We start from the raw sequence: 21,370 nt of genomic DNA, 5'->3' as shown, positions 1-21,370 counted from the left end.
GTTGGAGAAGGATGCATGGATAAAGGTGAAGGGAAATAAAGCGCTGCTGATGAGTGATTAGGATGGGAAAAGATGTAGATCGAGGTAGAGCCAAGCAAGGATCGATTAAAAACAATACATATTAACAGTCAGTGATTGGTATCTCTACTGAGAGACAGTACACAAAGAGAATATCTGTAGACTGTAATGGAGAGAGAGAGATACAGAGAGGGAATGCAGGAGGGGAGGCAGAGAGAGGGAAAAGAGAGACAAGAAGCAACCAGTCAACACTGTGACCCCTTATGTTTTGTTAAGGTGGCAACTCCTCCCACTCTCTGGCCCTTAACCCCAAAGCAATTGGCACGTGGCCCCTCCCCCTCCTCTAGCCCCAGTCCCAGTGGTCCCACTGGAGGCAATCACTGGTGGGACAGGATGGAGACAGCTGGTCCACACACACGCGCGCACACACCAGCTACAACCCCCTGTCCCCTGGGTTTGCAGGGGCCAGAACGAACATTTGTTTGTGCAGCGTTCCATTTCAGCCAGCTTGCAGAGGCAGGGGCCAAATAGACCCAGACATTTAAGGAGAAAAATACTAACAGAGAGAGCAAGATGGATAGAGTGAGGGAGAGAGGTTGTCATTGAGAGGGCAAAATGGAGGTAAAAGCAGTAGAGTCATTGTGGCCTAGTTAAAACACCGGCTTGATGCAGTGGCTTAGGCCCCCTATTGCTCAACATGTTTTATATATATATATATATATTCACTGATATGCTCATTATGCGTGTATATGCATAATTGCATGAAAGATGATCCCGAGGTGGAGGTCTATGTATCTTTGATGCAAACTTTTCTCATTTCTTAGTGTGGAATAATTTGCTATTGTTATTCATATCCAGCTCCTTTGTCCTGTAAATACAGAACCCTTATGCCAGATACCTTACAATTCCTGCCCTTGTCCAGTTTAGATTTTCATCCTTCTGAGTTGCTATTGATTCAGTCTTTATCCATTTGTTTTGCCCTTTTGAGAAGACAAAAGGCACGAAATGGGAGAGAACATTTTTGAACCAAGTAAAATTGATAAACATTGATTTAATTTTTTCCACGGTATGCATTGACGATTTCAAAAGGTTTCAATAGGCCTTGTTTTTAGTCAGAACAGCCTTAGTTCAACCAATGACGCGCAGAAGCTACTGAAGTGGAGTGGACTTTGGACAGCAGTAATTCAGCTTTAAAAGGTCATACCTTATATGTTATATTCTTATAATTTGTAAAACAAAAATGAACACCTTTTTTTTTACGCCTTTTCGTGATATCCAATTGGTAGTTACAGTCTTGTCTCATTGCTGCAACTCCCGTATGGACTCGGGAGAGGCGAAGGTCGAGAGCCGTGCATCCTCCGAAACACGACCCTGCCAAGCCGCACTGCTTCTTGACACAACGCTCGCTTAACACAGAAGCCAGCCGCACCAATGTGTCGGAGGAAACACCGTACACCTGGCAACCGTGTCAGAGTGCATTGTGCCTGGCCCGCCACAGGAGTCACTAGAGCGCGATGAGACAAGGGACAACCCGGCCGGCCAAACCCTCCCCTAACCCGGACGACTCTGGGCCAATTGTGCACCGCCTCATGTGTCTCCCGGTTGCGGCCAGCTGCAATACAGCCTGGGATCGAACCAGGATCTGTAGTGACACAGCTAGCACTGCGATGCAGTGCCTCAGACTGCTGCACCACTCGGGAGGCCCCCATATATTATATTCCCCCATATATTATAGCTTTTCCAAAGCTCAAAGGGCTTATATTTTCTTGTGAACTCAAACGTAACACCATCCAACGTTTTTAGTCTGTTTGAGTGGTAGTCCATGGTCATGAGCTGGGATAGTGTGTCATAATATCTACTAGAAGTTTGGAGCAATGTTGTCTTTATCTACAGTGAGCGTTCATTAAATGGTCTGTCTGCTTTGTCTGTGTATGAGAGAGAGCGAGAGATTTTGTGTGTGTGTGTGTGTGTGTGTGTGTGTGCAGGCCCTTCGCTGACTCAGCAATCAATGGAGTAAGATATGCGATGTGAGGCGCATCGTAAACGCGGGCCGGGGAAGGAAGGATGGCGTCTGGCACCTCGCCAGCATGGGGAAATCGACAGACAAGGAACAAAGCACTCTGGAAAAGGAGACAAGCTCTATGCTTGTAAAAAGTCATTCGTAGAAACAGGGTCTATCAGTCGCGAGTCTCCGCTCAGCAAACAAATACTAGTGGTTTGAAACTGGAGTCAGTGAGCCAGGTAAACACTGCTTGAAATGTGTTGGTGAGGAAAGGTGGAGAACAGGGAGGGAGGGAGGGAGGGAGGGAGGGGGAGAGTCTATAGAAGACACTGACGGTGAGAAGACACCGTGTGCTACAGCATGGTAGCATGTGTCGCATCACCTGTCATTCACACTTCTACCCCTGCTTCGAACTGTGAAGGTGGTGTGTGTGTGTGTGCGCGCGTGTCTGTGCGTGAGTGAAAGCGTGTGTGTTTTACTAACACAGATGTTTATTCTCTACGAGATAGGAATGCAAGCTAATGAAGATATACATGAGTGCAGCAATTATATTTAATGAGCGCACGCCACTTGTGCATTGCGGTTTTACCGAGGTGGCATAAGAGATGTGCGGGGGCCTCGAAAGCCCGTTTCGCCAAACGATGCTGTTGCGGTTGTCATGGCATTATTAATCGATCAGCTTATTTTTGTTAATTTGTTTCGCCCGCGACGCGGGCGACGGGGGGAGCCGTCTGCGTGGGAGCGTGAGAGACGAGAATGCTAATTATAACACAAGTGGCGAGCAAAGGCGGAGAGGGAACAGACGAGTGGCAACACCACAGCAACTCTACCTTTCCCTTAGTCATGTCGGGCTGCAGGCCCGTGGCAGCTTGTTCCTTTGTCCAGGCTCTCGTTAATGAGCGGGGATATGGGATAAGAGCCGTCACTGTGTTAATCCGCTTCAGGAGCTTTGAAAAAAAAGCCTTTTCTGCAGTGAAATGTGCTGTACCACCGAGTCTGCAGCAGCAGCTGCACGAACACAGCCATTGACATTTGTCTCAAGCCCAGGTGGGGGCAAAGACCGATAGATGATATGGAGAGAGAATTCAATGGTACAGGGATGAACTGTGCCCCGGCGGCCAAAACAGTATGGATGTTGTCTCCAATATGGATGTTGTCATGGTTGTAGTCTGGTTATCAAACCAGATAACGTTAAAAAAATATGACATCTTTCCCTATTGTCAGAAACAATAAGGTTACCTGGTGTAAACAGAGACAATTTGGATGTCATCTGGTAATGTCTTCTCAACCAGAAAACCAGAAAATGATGTCAAGACATCATGTGCCAGATTGTGCCTGCTGGATGCAAAATAGCTTGAGGCTGAGCTGGTTATCAAAGCCCATCAAGCTGAAATTCTTCCACCAAACAGTGTGTTGCTTTGTGCCCAGATAAACAATGTAGCCCTGAGGGGGCATCAAATGGGCATTTATGGAGTAAAAGCACGTGTACAGTGCATTCGGAAAGTATTCAGACCCCTTGACTTTTTCCACTTTGTTACTTTATAGCCTTATTCTATAATTGATTAAATTGTCGTCGTCCCCCCCCCCTCAATCTATACACAACGCCCCATAATGACAAAGCAAAAACAAATGTATTAAAAATAATAAACTGAAATATCACATTTTACATAAGTATTCACACTCTTTACTTAGTACTTTGGCAGCAATTACAGACTCGAGTTTTCTTGGGTATGACGCTACAAGCTTGGCACACCTGTATTTGGGGAGTTTCGCCCATTCTTCTCTGCAGATCCTCTCAAGCTCTGTCAGGTTGGATGGGGAGCATTTCTGCACAGCTATTTTCAGGTCTCTCCAGAGATGTTAGATCGGGTTCAAGTCTGGGTTCTGACTGGGCGACTCAAGGACATTCAGAGACTTGTCCAGAAGCCACTGCTGCATTGTCTTGACTGTGTGCTTTGGGTCGTTGTCCTGTTGGAAGGTGAACCTTCGCCCCAGTCTGAGTGCTCTGGAGCAGATCAAGGATGTCTCTGTACTTTGCTCTGTTAATCTTTCCCCCGATTCAGACTCGTCTCCCAGTCCCTGCCGCTGGAAAACATCCCCACAGCATGATGCTGCCACCACCATGCTTCATCATAGGGATGGTGCCAGGTTTCCTACAGACTTGGCATTCAGGCCAAATAGTTTGTGTCATCAGACCAGAGAATCTTACTTCCATGGTCTGAGAGTCCTTTAGGTGCCTTTTGGCAAACTCGAAGTGGGTTGTCATGTGCTTTTTACTGAGGAGTGGCTTCCGTCTGGCATATCTTCCATAAAGGCCTGATTGGTGGAGTGCTGCGGAGATGATTGCTCAGTTCGGCCAGCTCTAGGAAGAGTCTTGGTGGTTCCAAACTTCTTACATTTAAGAATGATGGTGGCCACTGTGTTCTTGTTGACCTTCAATGGTGTAGAAATGTTTTGGTACCCTTCCCCAGATCTGTGCGTCGACACAATGCTGTCTTGGAGCTCTACAGACAATTCCTTCGATCTCATGGCTTGGTTGTTGCTCTGACATGCACTGTCAACTGTTGGACCTTATATATACAGGTGTGTGCCTTTCCAAATCATGTCCAATCAATTGAATTTACCACAGGTGGACTCCAATCAAGTTCCAGAAACATCTCAAGGATGATCAATGGAAACAGGATGCACCTGAGCTCAATTTCGAGTCTCATAGCAAAGGGCCTGAATAAAAAAAACATGTCAATACATTTGCAAACATTTCTAAAAACCCGTTTTCCCTTAGTCATTTTGGGGTATTGTGTGTAGATTGATGAGGACATTGTTTTCTTTAATCACTTTTAGAATAAGGCTGTAACGTAACAAAATGTAGAAAAGGGGAAGGGTTCTGAATACTTTCCAACTGCACTGTATGTAGAGATATTGACATACAGTATATGATAACATGTCCCCTCTTGCCCTCCAATCCTGTCCCACCAAAACCTCAAACACAATGAATGCAGAGAGAGAGACTGACTACCTTTTTCAGTTCTTTCACATCAGCAGCACAGATGAAAGGATAAAGTCAAGGAGAGTTAGGTACTTTAGATTGTTGAGTTACACACTAGTTCTTTCCTTCCCCGCTGGCTCATCTCAGACTATTCCAGAAAAATCAATCCCTCGACCTTGTTAAACCACTTGTTAAATCTGTGGGTGTTGTGGTGATCAGAATGGTGCAGGAAGTATTCAGATAAACAATATTGGTAATTACTAGCATGAATTATTGATCTATGTAGCAGTGGTTGAAATGTCCCTTCAACATTTACTTGGTAGTTTTACAACCCACCTCTCCAAGCACCACCAATGCAGCCCGAATGGCTCCCAGATAGATAGTTGTTGATCCAAACACATCATAATGATGTATTGTACAGTGAATCTCTCCAATCTGCATCAATCCTATTTCAGAGGTAACCCGTGGGAGTAGCCTTATGCTAATGCAGATTCGAGGCCATGTCGTCATGGTTACACGTCAGCTTGCTACAGGTTATAAACGCGGATGCTTCTAGAGTACAGCTACTCTAGTAAGTTACAATGTTGATTCTATGTTAGCTCATGCTTGCAAAATGTGTATGCTTTGGATATGAAAGGATTAGATTTGTACTAATAATAGGGTTTTTTTCTTCAGCCAGTAAGTACACATTTGAGGAACGTAGTTTTACTCGAAGTTAAAGGCAGCACCTTCCACCTTGGTAAAGAACGGTTTTGAACTCTACATTTCCCTCATGGTTTTGTTTGCGTGTTCATGTCATTTGCTATGATGGGAGAGAAAATAGCTCTTGATGCAACTGACTTTCCAATGTGCCTGGATCTTTCGCTCTCAACTCTGTTGTATAATCATGCAATCCATTGATGGGGTTTAAATGAAGCAAGTCTGCGTATTTATGACACGGGACTATTTAAATGTTTGGGAAATTGGGTAAATCAATCATCTTTATCGTGGAAAATGTTTTGGAAGCAAATTACAACTTCATATGTTGCGGATCAGCAATGCAAGTAGTCCATGGTAGAGCAAGTCATTTAACCATGTCTTTTTATAGCCCTGGCAACAAGCAGTGCTATATTTTGCTAGGTTTATTTAGCGTTATTATATGCATGGTTGTAGAAGTGCAGTAAGCTCACTTTCTTATGATGAAAACGACTCAAAGGGTTCAAAAAGCATTTGGATGCATACCACACAAATCAATTATGGACGCACAATTCTGTATGTCATCCTTCATATAAGGTGTATTCCATAAAAGGCCTTTATGTCACTTGGCTCCTCACTATTATAAGGACACTTGAGCAAATACAATTTTAAAAAATGACTTTATTCTCAAAATATTTAAACTTTATTCAAGTATTTTGTCTCGATCTCAAAGAATGAACATATTAATCAAAAACACTTTTGGTTCCTATACTCTTCCGTGTAAAACAGGAGCAGTGTTTGTGATGATGAAACAATCAGGGATTGATTACAGTGGTTGAAATGAATGTAGGTCGAATGCAAATTTGCAGGAACAAGTTGACCTCGAGCTTCAAATGTATATTTCAACAGAAGTTTAATTAAATTACACAATTTAATTAGCAATCTGTTAAATTAGCCTATTTTTGGGAGACAGAGAAGAAGGCAGACATAAACGTGGAGGGAGAGATTAGTTTGTGAGGTTTCTGTGAGAAAGACAAAGGGGATCGATATTGTGGAGGAGAGGATTGGATTGGACAGGGGAAGATAATCTCACAACAACACCAACTTTACAGGATGACTATCTCTAGCTAGAGAAAGGGTTAGTTAGCATTGGGAGTTATTCCGTCATTCCATTAGGAGAAAAATCCCCAAGGAAATGTTATTCAATGCCTAAATATATGGTTAAAATCAGCGTTGGATCCCATTTTAAAGTTCCATTTCTTTTAAATCTGGATTTCTCCATTCTTGAAATGGAATTGATCCCAGTCCCAGCAACTATTATATGTTAATTCACAACCTTTGGAAAGTTGCTTCCTAAGATTCTTCATGATCTCCACCAAAGTGATGGATACTCTTACGGCAGTGCTAGATATTATGCCAAAGCTAATGGTAAGAGGTTAAAGGGTAGTTCAATTTCATTATAACATTTGTAGGTATCGGAATACATACAAATTGCAGGGTAATTGCAGAGGAAACCGTTTTTTGTACACCAAAGTAACTGAATATAAGAGAAACATACCAGATTTGGGGACTCGACTTTGTGGCAGCACGTGGGGATGTGTGCTGCCACAGACCAGAGGGATATCCTACAAAGCAAGCTAGATCTACAAGGGTTTTCTAACGCTTAACAGCTTCTGTTAGCGTCACATTCCAGCTCAGGCTTTATCTGTACTATGATGGTGGATATTGCTCATCCGCCTGCCGCTTACTCGAGCAGGCTTGTAAACCGAGCGTGCATGTCGCACATGGCTCGTCGAAACACCAAACTCTTCATTGAGACGATGCTGAACCATTAATCCATGGGTGAGTAATCTTACAAATTCAGCAGGCTGTGACGTGAAAGAGGCTTTTAGAAGTGTCGACATTTTATTGCTTATCAATAATGTCGTCTTTGGTGTCTTTGATTAAGTCACACAAAGTGTTTACATTACTAAATGTGATATTTCAACAACAACAAAAAGTTGACAAAAAATACCATTTGATTACTAAATTATTTAATCAGTCGTCCTCAAATTAAGGGATGATGACGCAATCTTTGCAAAAGGGAGGGAATCTGAATTCATTGGTCCTCAGCGCGCAGCTCAGTCATTTCATTCAGGGTAAGTGGAGGTGCCAGCCACACCCTTAAAGAGTTCACGAGTCAGCTGTGTACACTTACAAGCCAACAGGCATGTTCCAGGCTGACTAATATAATAATAATAATATATGCCATTTAGCAGACGCTTTTATCCAAAGCGACTTACAGTCATGTGTGCATACATTCTACATATGGGTGGTCCCGGGAATCGAACCCACTACCCTGGCGTTACAAGCGCCATGCTCTACCAACTGAGCTACAGAAGGACTGAGCTAAGGTGGACAGGTTGAGGATGTTTTAGTCAGATTAAAACAGGAACTAAAGAATAAGATGGACAGGTTGAGGATGTTTTAGTCAGATTAAAACAGGAACTAAACAATAAGATGGACAGGTTGACTACATGACTTAAGGTGCTGGCGAGGGAGAGGATATGATGACGCCACCCCTCACCGCACTCCAACAGAAAGGGGGTTCAACCACAGGGGGTTGGTGGCACCTTATTTGGGGAGGATGGGCTTGTAGTAATGGCTGGAGTGGAGTAGGTGGAATGGTATCAAATACATCAAACACATGGTTTGGTGCCATTCCATTTGCTCCGTTCCAGTCATTATTATGAGCCGTCCTCTCATCAGCAGACTCCACTGGGATCAACACTCATCAATATCTCTGTTTTTGGTGTGTTTAGTGACGGGTCTTTTTCCTTACACTGAAACACTTTCCTCATTAACTGATTGACTTAGCTTTACATTGGATAAAGAGCCTGGCTTGTCTAGTTTGCCAGTAAAATGTGTGCTGATAGAAAATATTGCAGTGGAGTAATAGCACTCTTTTCACTTCTGCATAAAACAAAGGGAACCTGCATACTGTATCAATATCCTGAGTAAATGTACACTACAACCTCAAATATACAAAGATGGCAAAATAATTTGACGTGAAGTCAACCAGAGACTTTATGCCCCTTCCCAAAAGGAAATGAAGTCAGAACTCCAAATTGGATTGTCAGACATATTTTTCTGGCTGCATATGAATCTATTTGTGAATTGACTTCCTGATGTGAAGAAGTAGCGAGGAAGTGATGATGAACATGTCACTGTGAGTGTGTGGGCCCTGCGTCCCCTGGCAGCTGCAGACTGGGGACCCAACAGTCATCCACGATCAGCCATGTTAAGCTAATTGAGACGTAATGGCTTAATTATTAACCCAACAAGCTAATTTCACTGAATGTTTAAAGGCATAGTTTACCCAAATGATCAATTTGGTTGGTAAACGCTCAAGTTAGCGGCTAGTGACATTGGCTACGTTAACATACCGGAAGGTGGAATGGTGGATTGCACTCTGTCCTTTTCCACAGAATAACAAAGTGAGGAAACAAATATGGAATTTTGTAATTATTGGGATGAAGGATAGTAATAAATAGGAGTTTCACAACCGTCTTTGGTTCGAAAGGTGGCCGACCCTGGTCAGTGATCTCTTGAACCGACATTTGACAAAGCTCCTTGTTCAGATAGATTTATTTATTACATTTTTATTTGCATGTGCCAGGGAAAAAAAACACTGTTTGCGTATACATCGAAGAATCAGATATGCAGCGCTGAAAGGCACATTTAATTTGAAAAGGATTAGAGGTAAATGGCAGGGGAGTGAAGAGAGGAAGTTTCCTAAACTGGAACTCGACACAGCTTAGTCTTGATCCGCCATTTAGAGCAGGTTAAGCCTCGTTGTCATCCCCCTCATGAATAATTTGCTATTCTCGATGCCGTTGTCGAGAAGGAAGTTTGGAGTCAAAGTCCTCCGAGATTTAAGACAAAGGCAGAATTAGCTCATAGATTTGACACCAAGACACAGGACAATTAGGGAAACAGTATTCAGCTGAGTATTCAGCTTTTTAAAGCCATGGAAATAAAGGCATCCCTCTGGGCAAAAATGTGTTGAATCAACATTGTTTCGACGTCATTTCAACCCAACAAATCTATGTGATGACGTTGAAGCAATGTGGGAAACTAAGTGCATTTGCTAAAAGTCAACAACGTAGGGGCATTTTTGTAATTTTTTTCACTAAATTTTTAACCCGAAATCTAAAGACTGTCACGCCCTGGTCGAAGTATTTTGTGTGTATCTTTATGTATTGGGTCAGGCTAGGGTGTGGCATGGGGATTTTGTATTGTGGTGTGTTTTCTCTTGGGGTTTTGGTGTCGGCATTGGGATTGTAGCTTAGTGGGGTATCTAGCAAAGTCTATGGCTGTCTGGAGTGGTTCTCTCAGAGGCAGGTGTTTATCGTTGTCTCTGATTGGGAACCATATTTAGGCAGCCATATTCTTTGTGTTTGTCGTGGGTGATTGTCCTTAGTGTCTTTGTTCCTGTCGCTGTGTTAGTTGACAAGTATAGGCTGTTTCGGTTTTCGTTCCGTTTATTGTTTTGTAGTGTTTGTGTTTATTCGTGTTTACGTTGTTTATTAAACATGGATCGCAATCTACAAGCTGCGGTTTGGTCCGACTCTCCTTCATCACACCAAGAGAACCGTTACAGAATCACCCACCACAAACGGACCAAGCAGCGTGTCAACAGGCAGGAGCCACAGGAGAGGCAACAGAGGCAGCAGCAGGAGCAGCAGCAGCTGCAGTGGGAGAGGCTGCACTACCTGGAGAAATGGACATGGGAGGACGAATTGGACGGTAAAGGACCCTGGGCTCAGCCTGGAGAATATCGCCGCCCCAAGGAAGAACTGGCGGCGGAGAAAGCTGAGAGGCGCAGGTATGAGGAGGCAGCACGGCGTAGCGGATGGAAGCCCGAGAGTCAGCCCCAAACATTTCTTGGGGTGGGCTCACAGGGAGTAGGGCTACGCTAGGTAGGAGACCACCGCTAACTTCCTGTGGTTACCGGGGGGCTAGAGAGACCGGGCAGGCACCGTGTTATACAGTGGTGCGCACGGTGTCCCCAGTGCGGGTGTATAGCCCGGTGCGGTATATTCCAGCTCCGCGTATCGGCCGGGCTAGATTGAGCGTCAAGCCAAATGCCATGAAGCCGGCTCTACGCATCTGGTCCCCAGTGCGTCTCCTTGGGCCGGCTTACATGGCACCAGCCTTGCGCTCGGTGTCTCCGGTTCTCCTGCATAGCCCAGTGCGGTCTATTCCTCCTGGCCGAACTGGCAGGGCGACAGAGAGTATTCAACCAGGTACGGTTGGGCAGGCTCGATGCTCAAGAGCTCCAGTGCGCCTGCACGATCCGGTCTATCCAGTACCACCTCCACACCCCAGCCCTCCGGTAGCAGCTCCCCGCACCAGGCTTCCTGTGCGTGTCCTCGGTTCAGTACCACCAGTGTCAGCACCACGCATCAGGCCTACAGTGCGCCTCACCTCTCCTGCGCTGTCGGAGTCTCCCGCCTATCCAGCGCTGTCGGAGTCTCCCGCCTGTTCAGCGCAGCCAGAGCCTTCCTCGTCTACAGCGCTGCTGGAGTCTCCTGTCTGTTCAGCGCAGCCAGAGCTGTCGGTCTGCATGGAGCAGCCAGAGCTGCCAGTCTACATGGAGCAGCCAGAGCTGCCAGTCTACATGGAGCAGCCAGAGCTGCCAGTCTGCATGGAGCAGCCAGAGCTGCCAGCCTGCATGGAGCAGTCAGAGCTGTCAGTCTGCATGGAGCAGTCAGAGCTGTCAGTCTGCATGAAGCAGCCAGAGCTGTCAGTCTGCATGAAGCAGCCAGAGCTGTCAGTCTGCAAGGAGCTGACAGTCTGCAAGGAGCTGCCAGTCTGCAAGGAGCTGCCAGTCTGCAAGGAGCTGCCAGTCTGCATGGAGCAGCCAGAGCTGTCAGCCTGCATGGAGCAGCCAGAGCCGCCAGTCAGCGTGGAGCAGTCAGAACCGCCAGTCAGCATGGAGCAGCCAGATCTTTCAGTCTGCCAGGATCCGCCAGTCAGCCAGACTCTTCCAGATCTGCCAGTCAACCAGAATCTTCCAAATCTGCCAGTCAACCAGACTCTTCCAGATCTGCCAGAACTGCCAGTCGGCCAGGATCCGCCAGTCGGCCAGGATCCGCCAGTCGGCCAGGATCCGCCAGTCAGCCAGGATCCGCCAGTCAGCCAGGATCTGCCAGTCAGCCAGGATCTGCTGAGACCACCAGCCAGCCAGGATCTGGTAGATCTATCTACCTGCCTGAGCTTCCTCTCACTCCCGAGCTTCCTCTCACTCCCAAGCTTCCCCTCAGTCCCGAGCTTCCCCTCAGTCCCGAGCTGCCTCAGTCCCGAGCTGTCCTTCAGTCCCGATCTGCTCCTCAGTCCAGTGGGGTTCTGGGTGAGGACTACTAGGCCATGGTCGGCGGCGAGGGTGGACTATCCAGGGATGCGAGGAGAGGGGACTAAGACATTGACTGAGTGGGGTCCACGTCCCGCGCCGGAGCCGCCACCATGGACAGACGCCCACCCAGACCCTCCCTATTGTTTTGAGGTGCGTTCGGGAGTCCGCACCTTAGGGGGGGGTCTGTCACGCCCTGGTCGAAGTATTTTGAGTTTTGAGTTTTGAGTTTATCTTTATGTATTGGGTCAGGCCAGGGTGTGGCATGGGGTTTTTGTATTGTGGTGTGTTTTGTCTTGGGGTTTTGGTGTTGGTATTGGTATTGTAGCTTAGTGGGGTATCTAGCAAAGTCTATGGCTGTCTGGAGTGGTTCTCAATCAGAGACAGGTGTTTATTGTTGTCTCTGATTGGGAACCATATTTAGGCAGCCATATTCTTTGTGTTTGTCGTGGGTGATTGTCCTTAGTGTCTTTGTTCCTGTCGCTGTGTTAGTTGACAAGTATAGGCTGTTTCGGTTTTCGTTCCGTTTATTGTTTTGTAGTGTTTGTGTTTATTCGTGTTTACGTTGTTTATTAAACATGGATCTCAATCTACACGCTGCGGTTTGGTCCGACTCTCCTTCATCACACCAAGAGAACCGTTACAAAGACATGGTGAAATATTTAGTTGATTTCATGTTGAATTCATGTTAGTTGTTAACTCAACCAAATGTAAATCAAAACTAGATATTGAACTGACATCTGTGCCCAGTGGGATTGGTTCTTTGAAAAGTGTGTTATGCGCAATTGCAGGCTAAGGGCACTTGTGTGGTGACCTGTATGTACTGGAGACACAAGCTCATTATTCTGTGTCACATTTTTTACATGCAGTCAACATCCTTTCCTCTGGAAAGCTCAACCCTTCCAGACCCTAGAGAGATTAACCCATCCATCTCAGTATCTTATTATCCACCATTATGGGCCCTCTGACCTTTGTGGCTTCCCCATGCCTCCTCAGCAGGAATGGACTGGGACCAGAAATCGGCCTAGGCATTTTTAACACACCAGCTCCATTTTTCCCCTCTAGTCCCCACACACCGGCCAGGCCCCCTGGGTGAAAGATGAACCACACTGGCCCATTATTTGCTTCTTTCTTTCTTTTTTATTGAACTTTTATTTATCTAGGCAAGTCAGTTCAGAACAAATTCTTATTTACAATGACGGCCTACCAAAAGGCAAAAGGCTTCCTTTGGGGGGCTTGGATTAAAAATTGAAAATAAATATAGGATAAAACACACATCTTGATAAGAGACACCACAACACTACATAAAGATAGACATAATAAAACAACACAGCATGGTAGCAACACAACATGACAATAACATGGTAGCAACACATGGCAGCAGCACAACATGGTAGCAGCACAAAACAGGGTACAAACATGATTGGGAATAGACAACAGCACAAAGGGCAAGAAGGTAGAGACAACAATTACATCCCGCATAGCAGCCACTAGTGTCAGTAAGAGTGTCCATGATAGTCTTTGAATGAATAGATGGAGATAAAAAATGGTCCAGTTTAAGTGTTTGTTGCAGCTCGTTCCAGTCGCTAGCTGCAGCGAACTGAAAAGGGAAGTGACCCAGGGATGTGTGTGCTTTGGGGACCTTTAACAGAATGTGACTGGCAGAACGGGTGTTGTATGTGGAGGATGAGGGCTGCAGTGGGTATCTCAGATAGGGAGGAATGAGGCCTAAGAGGGTTTTATAAATAAGCATCAACCAGTGGATCCTGCGACGGGTATACAGAGATGATCAGTTTACATAGGAGTATAGAGTGCAGTGATGTGTCCTATAAGGAGCATTGGTGGCAAATCTGATGGCCGAATGGTAAAGAACATGTAGCCACTTGAGAGCACCCTTACCCACCGATCTATACATTCCGTGTCTGTAATCTAGCATGGGTAGGATGGTCATCTGAATCAGGGTTAGTTTGGCAGCTGTGGTGAAAGAGGAGCGATTACGATAGAGGAAACCAAGTCTAGATTTAACCTTAGCCTTCAGCGTTGATATGTGCTGAGAAAAGGACAGTGTACCGTCTAGCCATACTCCCAAGTACTTACATGAGGAGACTACCTCAAGCTCTAAACCCTCAGAGGTAGTAATCACACTGGTGGGCAGAGGGGCATTCTTCTTACCAAACCACATGACCTTTGTTTTGGAGGTGTTCTGAACAAGGTTCAGGGTAGAGAAAGCTTGTTGGACACTAAGAAAGCTTTGTTGTCGAGCGTTTAACACAAAATCCAGGGAGGGGCCAGCTGAGCATAAGACTGTATCATCTGTATCTTCTAAGCACCACACCGACCAGGCCCATTGGGCTCAAGATTAACCAGCCCATCTGACAGGGTTAAACCGTGCTTCCAAAATTTCCGAAATTGCCCTATGGCTAGTTCGTCTCTGCTCCTCAGAGTAGGAAGAACATGTCCACTTTTCCCTCTGTAAAGGAAGTTAAATAGAGAGGTCTGGGCAAGGGCCCACTCCTTTTCATTTCAAAGACGACATGGTTCATTGTCACATGAATAAAACAGGCTCTACAAAAGTTAGCGTCTTTTGACTGCGCCTGCAGAGGCTTCAATTATGTGCGGCGCCAATGTGACTTTCTCTTTAATTGCCTCTATTGCTTTAAGTTGATTTATCTTTGCCTGAATGTCTGAAAGTGAGATGACTGAAAGAGGTCTGGGTTTGAACAGGTAACTCACAGGCTGCTTGTGAATTGGCAACATAAAATTGAATACTTTGTCCATTTGATTAGAATGAAAATGTACCTAATGCCTTTTCCCTAAGCCTGACATACACACACAAAAACACACAGACATGTTTAGAGGCACAGGCTGAGCCATGGTGCAGTGCCCCTAGATGGAGAGTTATTTTTGGAGTTGCCTTACTCAAGGATAGTGGTAGTAATGATCTGGCACTAGAAGCCCTCCGGTAGCCAGTCATCACTTCTTCATCACATGATGCCTTCCTTTGGGCTACCTTTCACCCCAAAATGTAAAAAACTGGCTTATTGCATACAATGTTCTCTCTTTCTATCAGAAAGGAGAAACCCATCTCTTTTCTAAACCCACCTCATCTCTTCCCTTGGCTTGTATTGATTTATAAATCGCAACAAAAACATTGCACTTTGTTGCTAATCAAACTGCATTATTTATGTTGCGGCATTAATTATTCATTATTGTGGTTCAATATGGCACCACAGAACCGCTGAGCCAATATTGTCTTGGAAATCCATTTTAATCACACTATGCAAATGAAGATCGGTGTAAATATCACAATTACCTTACCTGTCAAAAAATGTGCAGGTGCCTGTAATCTCTTAACATAATATATTTAGCATGCTATTGTAAGTTTTACTCATGTCTTTTTTAAAGAATCGCCTAATAGCAGGAACGGCACCATCTAGTGGTCAGAACCTGGTAATATCAGGATGTAGGATGGGACATAAACCCAACAACTTAAATGACAAATTTCTCTGAACAGGAAAAATACATTAGATATGTCACAGTCGTCATAGTGAGGAGACCAAGGCGCAGAGTGATATGAATACATCTTCTTTAATTAACGAAGAACACTAAACAAACTAACAAAATGAACGTGAAGCTAATACAACGAGTGCTGACATGCAACTACACATAGACAATAAACCAAAATGGAAAATGGCAAACTAAATAGGATCCCCAATCAGAGACAACGATAAACAGCTGCCTCACCAATTCAGGCCACCATAGACCTACATTTACCTAGACATACCAAAACCCCATAGATATACAAAAACACTAGACAAGACAAAAACACACATACCCACCCTCGTCACACCCTGTCCTGACCAAAATAATACAGAAAGCATAGATAACTAAGGTCAGGGCGTGACAACATAGGATACCTTTTTGACAATTTCTTTGGATTTCTCATGTTACTCATTGTTATCATTATTGAATATTATTATTATATTATTGAGTCCTATAAATTAAAATGGCCAATTTGGGTGCAATCAATTTGCTTAATTTCTCTGAGATCAAGTTATATTTCAACCAAGTAATGTTTCTGGAATGCTTATTTAATCTATTTCTAGCTACAGAAACGATTTCAGAATAATCTGAGATGGAGGGTGTCATGGCTTGCTGAAATGACATGGAATGACACAGGATAATTATTTATTCAGTGAATACATTTTCACTTGGTCTCTGTATTGGAGCCCAGGCAGTCATGGTCTTGTCAACGTAACCCAGATACAGTGTTTGGTAACATTTGACATTTTAGTAATTGCTTTGGAAGTACATTGAAATGGTGTTAAGCAGTTTTTGCTATTTCACAGGTGGAATAAGGGACAGTCCATCATTCATCTTGTGTAATTACAAAAACCACTCCCCTCCATTAATATGCAGTTATAATGTAGTTACCAAATACTATGTAACAACATTGTATTAACATGTTGTGACTAGTGTAATTAGTGTTATTAAACTGGAGCAACTTAATGTAAAGTGTTACCCATAGTTCCCACTTACATTGGTTGTGGGACCGCCAATAGGATTTAGGCTAGAGGAAGAAGAGGTGTGGGTAAATCTGGCTTTAGTGAGAGGCGAAACGGGTGAAGATGAATGAAGAGAGATCAAAGGAGTGATAGAGGAAATGGAACTAGAGCAAGATGAAAATTGATGGAAAGAGACGGACAGCAGGGAAGGAGAGGAGAGGAGGTAAAAAAGGAATGTGAGTAATGGAGAGAAGGAGACGGGGGGGGCAAGAATTGGAGAGAACAGAGGAAGAGATATTGGAGAGGTGGGTAGTTATTGGGGGAATAGAGAACGTGGCAGAGATTTTGAGAAAAAAAAAAGGAGGGAGAGATGAATGGATAAAAGTTTCTGTGAAACTAAACCCTGCCAATGGACGTGTGTGCGTGTTGTAACACTATCAGAACTACTGATGTCACCACAAGGTGGATATACCGTCAGACGCCACACTCCCGTCACCCCAAACACATCTCCTCTCGCCCACTGTGATTGGCTAAGAGAAAGCGGCCAGCGTCATAGGATTATGCGGTACTGGGGTGTGATGTGAAGGGAGGGCTGGGCAGGCCTCGTAAGACACCCCCCTCCCTTCCAGACCCACTCCCCCTGTATTTCATCTGAGGTCATAGCTGAATGCTGTGCGTCTTTCGTGCCATCCTTTGGCTGACGTCCTTGGCACCCGAGGCGATGTCGGTGCTCGTCGCCAAAAGACTCACCGCACAGCTCTGCCACACACAAGCGTCTGTCGGGATTTTTACTCCCGTCTTTTTATCTTTTGTGCGTCACTGCCTCTCACTCACAGATCAGTGAGTGAAAGAGCACAATGATTCTTTTTGAACAGCTGCACAGTGCACTACAGCAATACGCGACCTCAACTGCACTGTATGTGTGCGGACGGAAGTAACTAAGAGATTTAACCGTGTCTGTGTATATCTTATTACACATAAATGTATTCACTTTGTGTATGAGGGAGGAAGGGAGGCTGATTGATTCCTCCTTATGAAGTTCAGATTTATTCATATGTGTTTTTCAGTCAGCATTGACCCGCCATGCTCCCCTTGCTCATTACCATATAAAGCAGAATCCCTCTGCAGTCGAGGGAAAAGTACGAGACTGGAGTGGAAACGAGGAGCTTTGCTGTTTGCTCTGCCTTCATCTCTGTGCGGGTCACAGAGTTCGCTAAGCAAATAATCATCAGAATCATCAGAAACAGAGTACAGATGACACCCCTATCCTTCCCTGTCAAGCGACAAATTTCACCTCCAGACTAAAGTTTTTTGGATATCTTCCCCTGTCACTCATAAGACAACTGCTGCCCTCTACTATTTTAAGTGATTGTAGCAATGTGATTGCAGGGCAAAACCAAAATCTATATCACTGTCATTTAGACTAACTGGTTGCCACAATAGTTAGACGAAGGATGATACGATATCAGCATTCCTATTGGATGAGTTCAGGTGGTACAGCTGCTGTTTGACAATCAAAAAATGTTAGCACTACTGAACCCATCACTCATCATTATTCACGATTCATTCAGGATTATCCAAAATCATGGTAGCATCCACATTAATGTAGAAATGTTCAGAAACATATTATTTTCTTATTTACAATAAAAGTGACTCCAAAATGACACAATACATTATTCACCATTCATTTCTGTTAATCACAAAATAATCTGAAACACAACCCAAACAAACTGCAAATACATCCCAACAGTTTGTAGAGTCACAAGCTTGATGTTGTCGTTGTGTGCTAATTTAATATACATAAGTGAATTTGTCCAAATATTTAGAGTACAGTGCCAAAACAACAAAAAATGTGTCACTGTCGCTTCCCTAGTGGCGCAGCGGTCTAAGGCAGTGCATCACAGTGGTTGAGGCGTCACTACAGACCCGGGTTTGATCCCAGGCGAGGTTGCAGCCGGTCGTGACCGGGAGACCCATGAGGCGGCGCACAATTGGCCCAGCGTCATCCGGATTAGGGGAGGGTTTGGCCGGCAGGGATGTCCTTGTACAATCACACTCTAGCGACTCCATGTGGCGGGCCGTGCGCATGCACACTGACTTTGTTCGGCAGATATACAGTGTTTCCTCTGACACATTGGTGCGGCTGGCTTTGGGGTTAAGCAAGCAGTGTGGCTTGGCAGGGTCGTGTTTCGGAGGACGCATTGCTCTCGACCCTTGCCTCTCCCGAGTTCGTACGGGAGTTGCAGTGATGGGATACGATTGTAACTACCAAATTGGGAAGAAAATAATAATAATTACTGTCGAAATACTTTTGGACCTCACTGTATGTGAGGGCTGTTCCATGTTCTGTCATGTAAATATCATGGACAATATCATATTAATAAACACACTAGTCGTCCCTGATTTGATTATTTTTGAAAATAATTGGTTTTCTGCTGGTTTCCTCCTCACAAATGAAAGGCTTATCAGTCTGTCTGGTTTGTTAACTGTACCGAACTTCAGCCGTATAGGACGGAAGCATGTTCCATTAGGCTTGTAGATAGTTCATCAATACAGGACTGATCTGAAGGCATTTAAAATGCATTGACAATACATTCTGGATCGTCAGAGAACAATCGACATCAAAACAACTTAATCATTGATTATCGAAACACTATTAAGGTGACGCACTGGATGATACAGTTTGCTGTCCAGAATCATCGCACCTGCAAATTGCTCGTTGCTTGTCCAGTTCGTCCCCTAGACCAGGGCTTTTCAAGTCCAGTTAAGCACTTGAATAGTTGAATTGGGTGTGCTACCTTTTGGTCTTCAATAAAAATGTGTAGAGTGAAGAGGCTCAAGGACTTAAAAACTCTATTCGCTAGATCAGTGGTTCACACACTTTTTAAGGTCCCGTACCCCTTCGAAACATTCAACCTCCAGCTGCGTACCCCCTCTATAACACCAGGGTCAGCGCACTCTCAAATGTTGTTTCTTGCCATCGTGGTAAGCCTGCCACACACACACACTACTTGATACATTTATTAAACATAGGAAAGAGTGTGAGTTTGTCACAACCCAGCTCGTGGGAAGTAACAAAGAGCTCTTATAAGACAAGGTCACAAATAATAATATAGTAAGGATCAATCATTTTGCTCTTTATTTAACCACCTTACATATAAAATCGTATTTGTTAATTGAAAATTGTTAATAACTCACCACAGGTTAATGAGAAGGGTGTGCTTGAAAGGATGCACATAACTCTGCAATGTCGGGTTGTATTGGAGAGAGTCTCAGTCTTAAATAATTTTCCACACACAGTCTGTGCCTGTATTTAGTTTTCATGGTAGTGAGCGCCGAGAATCCACTCTCACATAGGTACGTGGTTGCAAAGGGCATCAGTGTCTTAACAGCGCGATTTGCCAAGGCGGGATACTCTGAGCGCAGCCCAATCCAGAAATCTGTCAGTGGCTTCTAATTAAATTAAATTTTCACAGAACCATTTGTTGCAATTTCGATGAGGCTCTCTTGTTCAGATATCAGTAAGTGGACTGGAGGCAGAGCATGAAAGGAATAACGAATCCAGTTATTTGTGTCATTCGTTTCAGGAAAGTACCTGTGTAATTGTGCACCCAACTCACTCAGGTGCTTCGCTATATCATATTTTACATTGTCCGTAAGCTTGAGTTCATTTGCACACAAAAAAATCATATGTTGTCCTTGTTAATGCAGACAGAAAAGAGCTCCAACTTCTTAATTATAGCCTCAATTTTGTCCTGTACATTGAATATAGTTGTGGCGAGTCCCTGTAATTCTAGATTCATGTCATTCAGGCGAGAAAAAACATCACCCAAATAGGCCAGTTGTGTGAGAAACATCATGCAAGTGGTCAGAAAAGTGAAAATTATGGTCTGTAAAGAAAACTTTAAAATCGTCTCTCAATTCAAAAAAACGTGTAAATACTTTTCCGCTTGATAACTAGCACACTTCTGTAAGCGTTACATGGTCGCTGCCCATATCATTGCATAGTGCAGAAAATACACAAGAGTTTAGGGGCCTTGCTTTAACAAAGTTAACCATTTTTACTGTAGTGTCCAGAACTGTTAGAGGAATTTAATTCCTGTATGTTCATTAACCAATTCAATTATAATAAAGCAAAACACTTAGTCAGTTTCTAAGAATTTGTAAGGTTCTTATTTGCATGAAAGAGACAAAGATCAGTCTCAAAATGAATCAATAGCGTTTATTCCCGAGAGGTCTACTTAAAATACCATGTACATCAGTTTATATATCACACATAATGTCATAGCGTCTTAAATGTCCCTCCTCCTCTCCGACAAGGACATAGCTGCTTCAAAAGTCCATTCCAACCCACTAACGCACATACATTACACACTATATCTGGATTATCTCCTGAAGTCTCACCACAGTTTATTACCACTTAGCTGACAGTTCCAGTCCCCCCCAGATACGGAAAACCTGGAGGGGCTCTCGCTGTCTTATTCTATCTCCACAGAGTTATAGCTGGGTCGGTTCAAACATAGGTTAAGGTTTCCTCTTTGCTTACTTTCGGTACACGCATACATTCCTTCTTCCACAATGGTTATAATTTCTAATTATCCCTTGTCCATGCTACATAACCTCTTTCTTATGAACTAACATTACTAATCAGATATAGTAAAACAGGGTAGATTTCAATTAGTTAAATGTATACCTTGTTTAGTCATTATTCATAAAATTCACAACAAAACATCTTTCAAGCTGTCAGGCATTCCCTTGGCAGCAAGAGCCTCTCAGTGGATGCTGCAGTG

At 44.2% G+C, this 21,370-nt stretch overlaps 1 pseudogene; it reads left to right on the top strand.

Annotated features, from left to right (window-relative positions):
* The window catches only part of LOC118382934 (phenylalanine--tRNA ligase, mitochondrial-like), a 117,611-nt pseudogene that overhangs the window by 13,683 nt on the left and 82,558 nt on the right, over positions 1 to 21,370 (top strand).

The sequence above is a fragment of the Oncorhynchus keta genome, chromosome 4 (assembly GCF_023373465.1).
Source record: "Oncorhynchus keta strain PuntledgeMale-10-30-2019 chromosome 4, Oket_V2, whole genome shotgun sequence".
NCBI lineage: Eukaryota > Metazoa > Chordata > Actinopteri > Salmoniformes > Salmonidae > Oncorhynchus > Oncorhynchus keta.
Note: the sequence above shows the minus strand (reverse complement) of the source record. Positions and strands in the feature narration are given on the sequence as shown.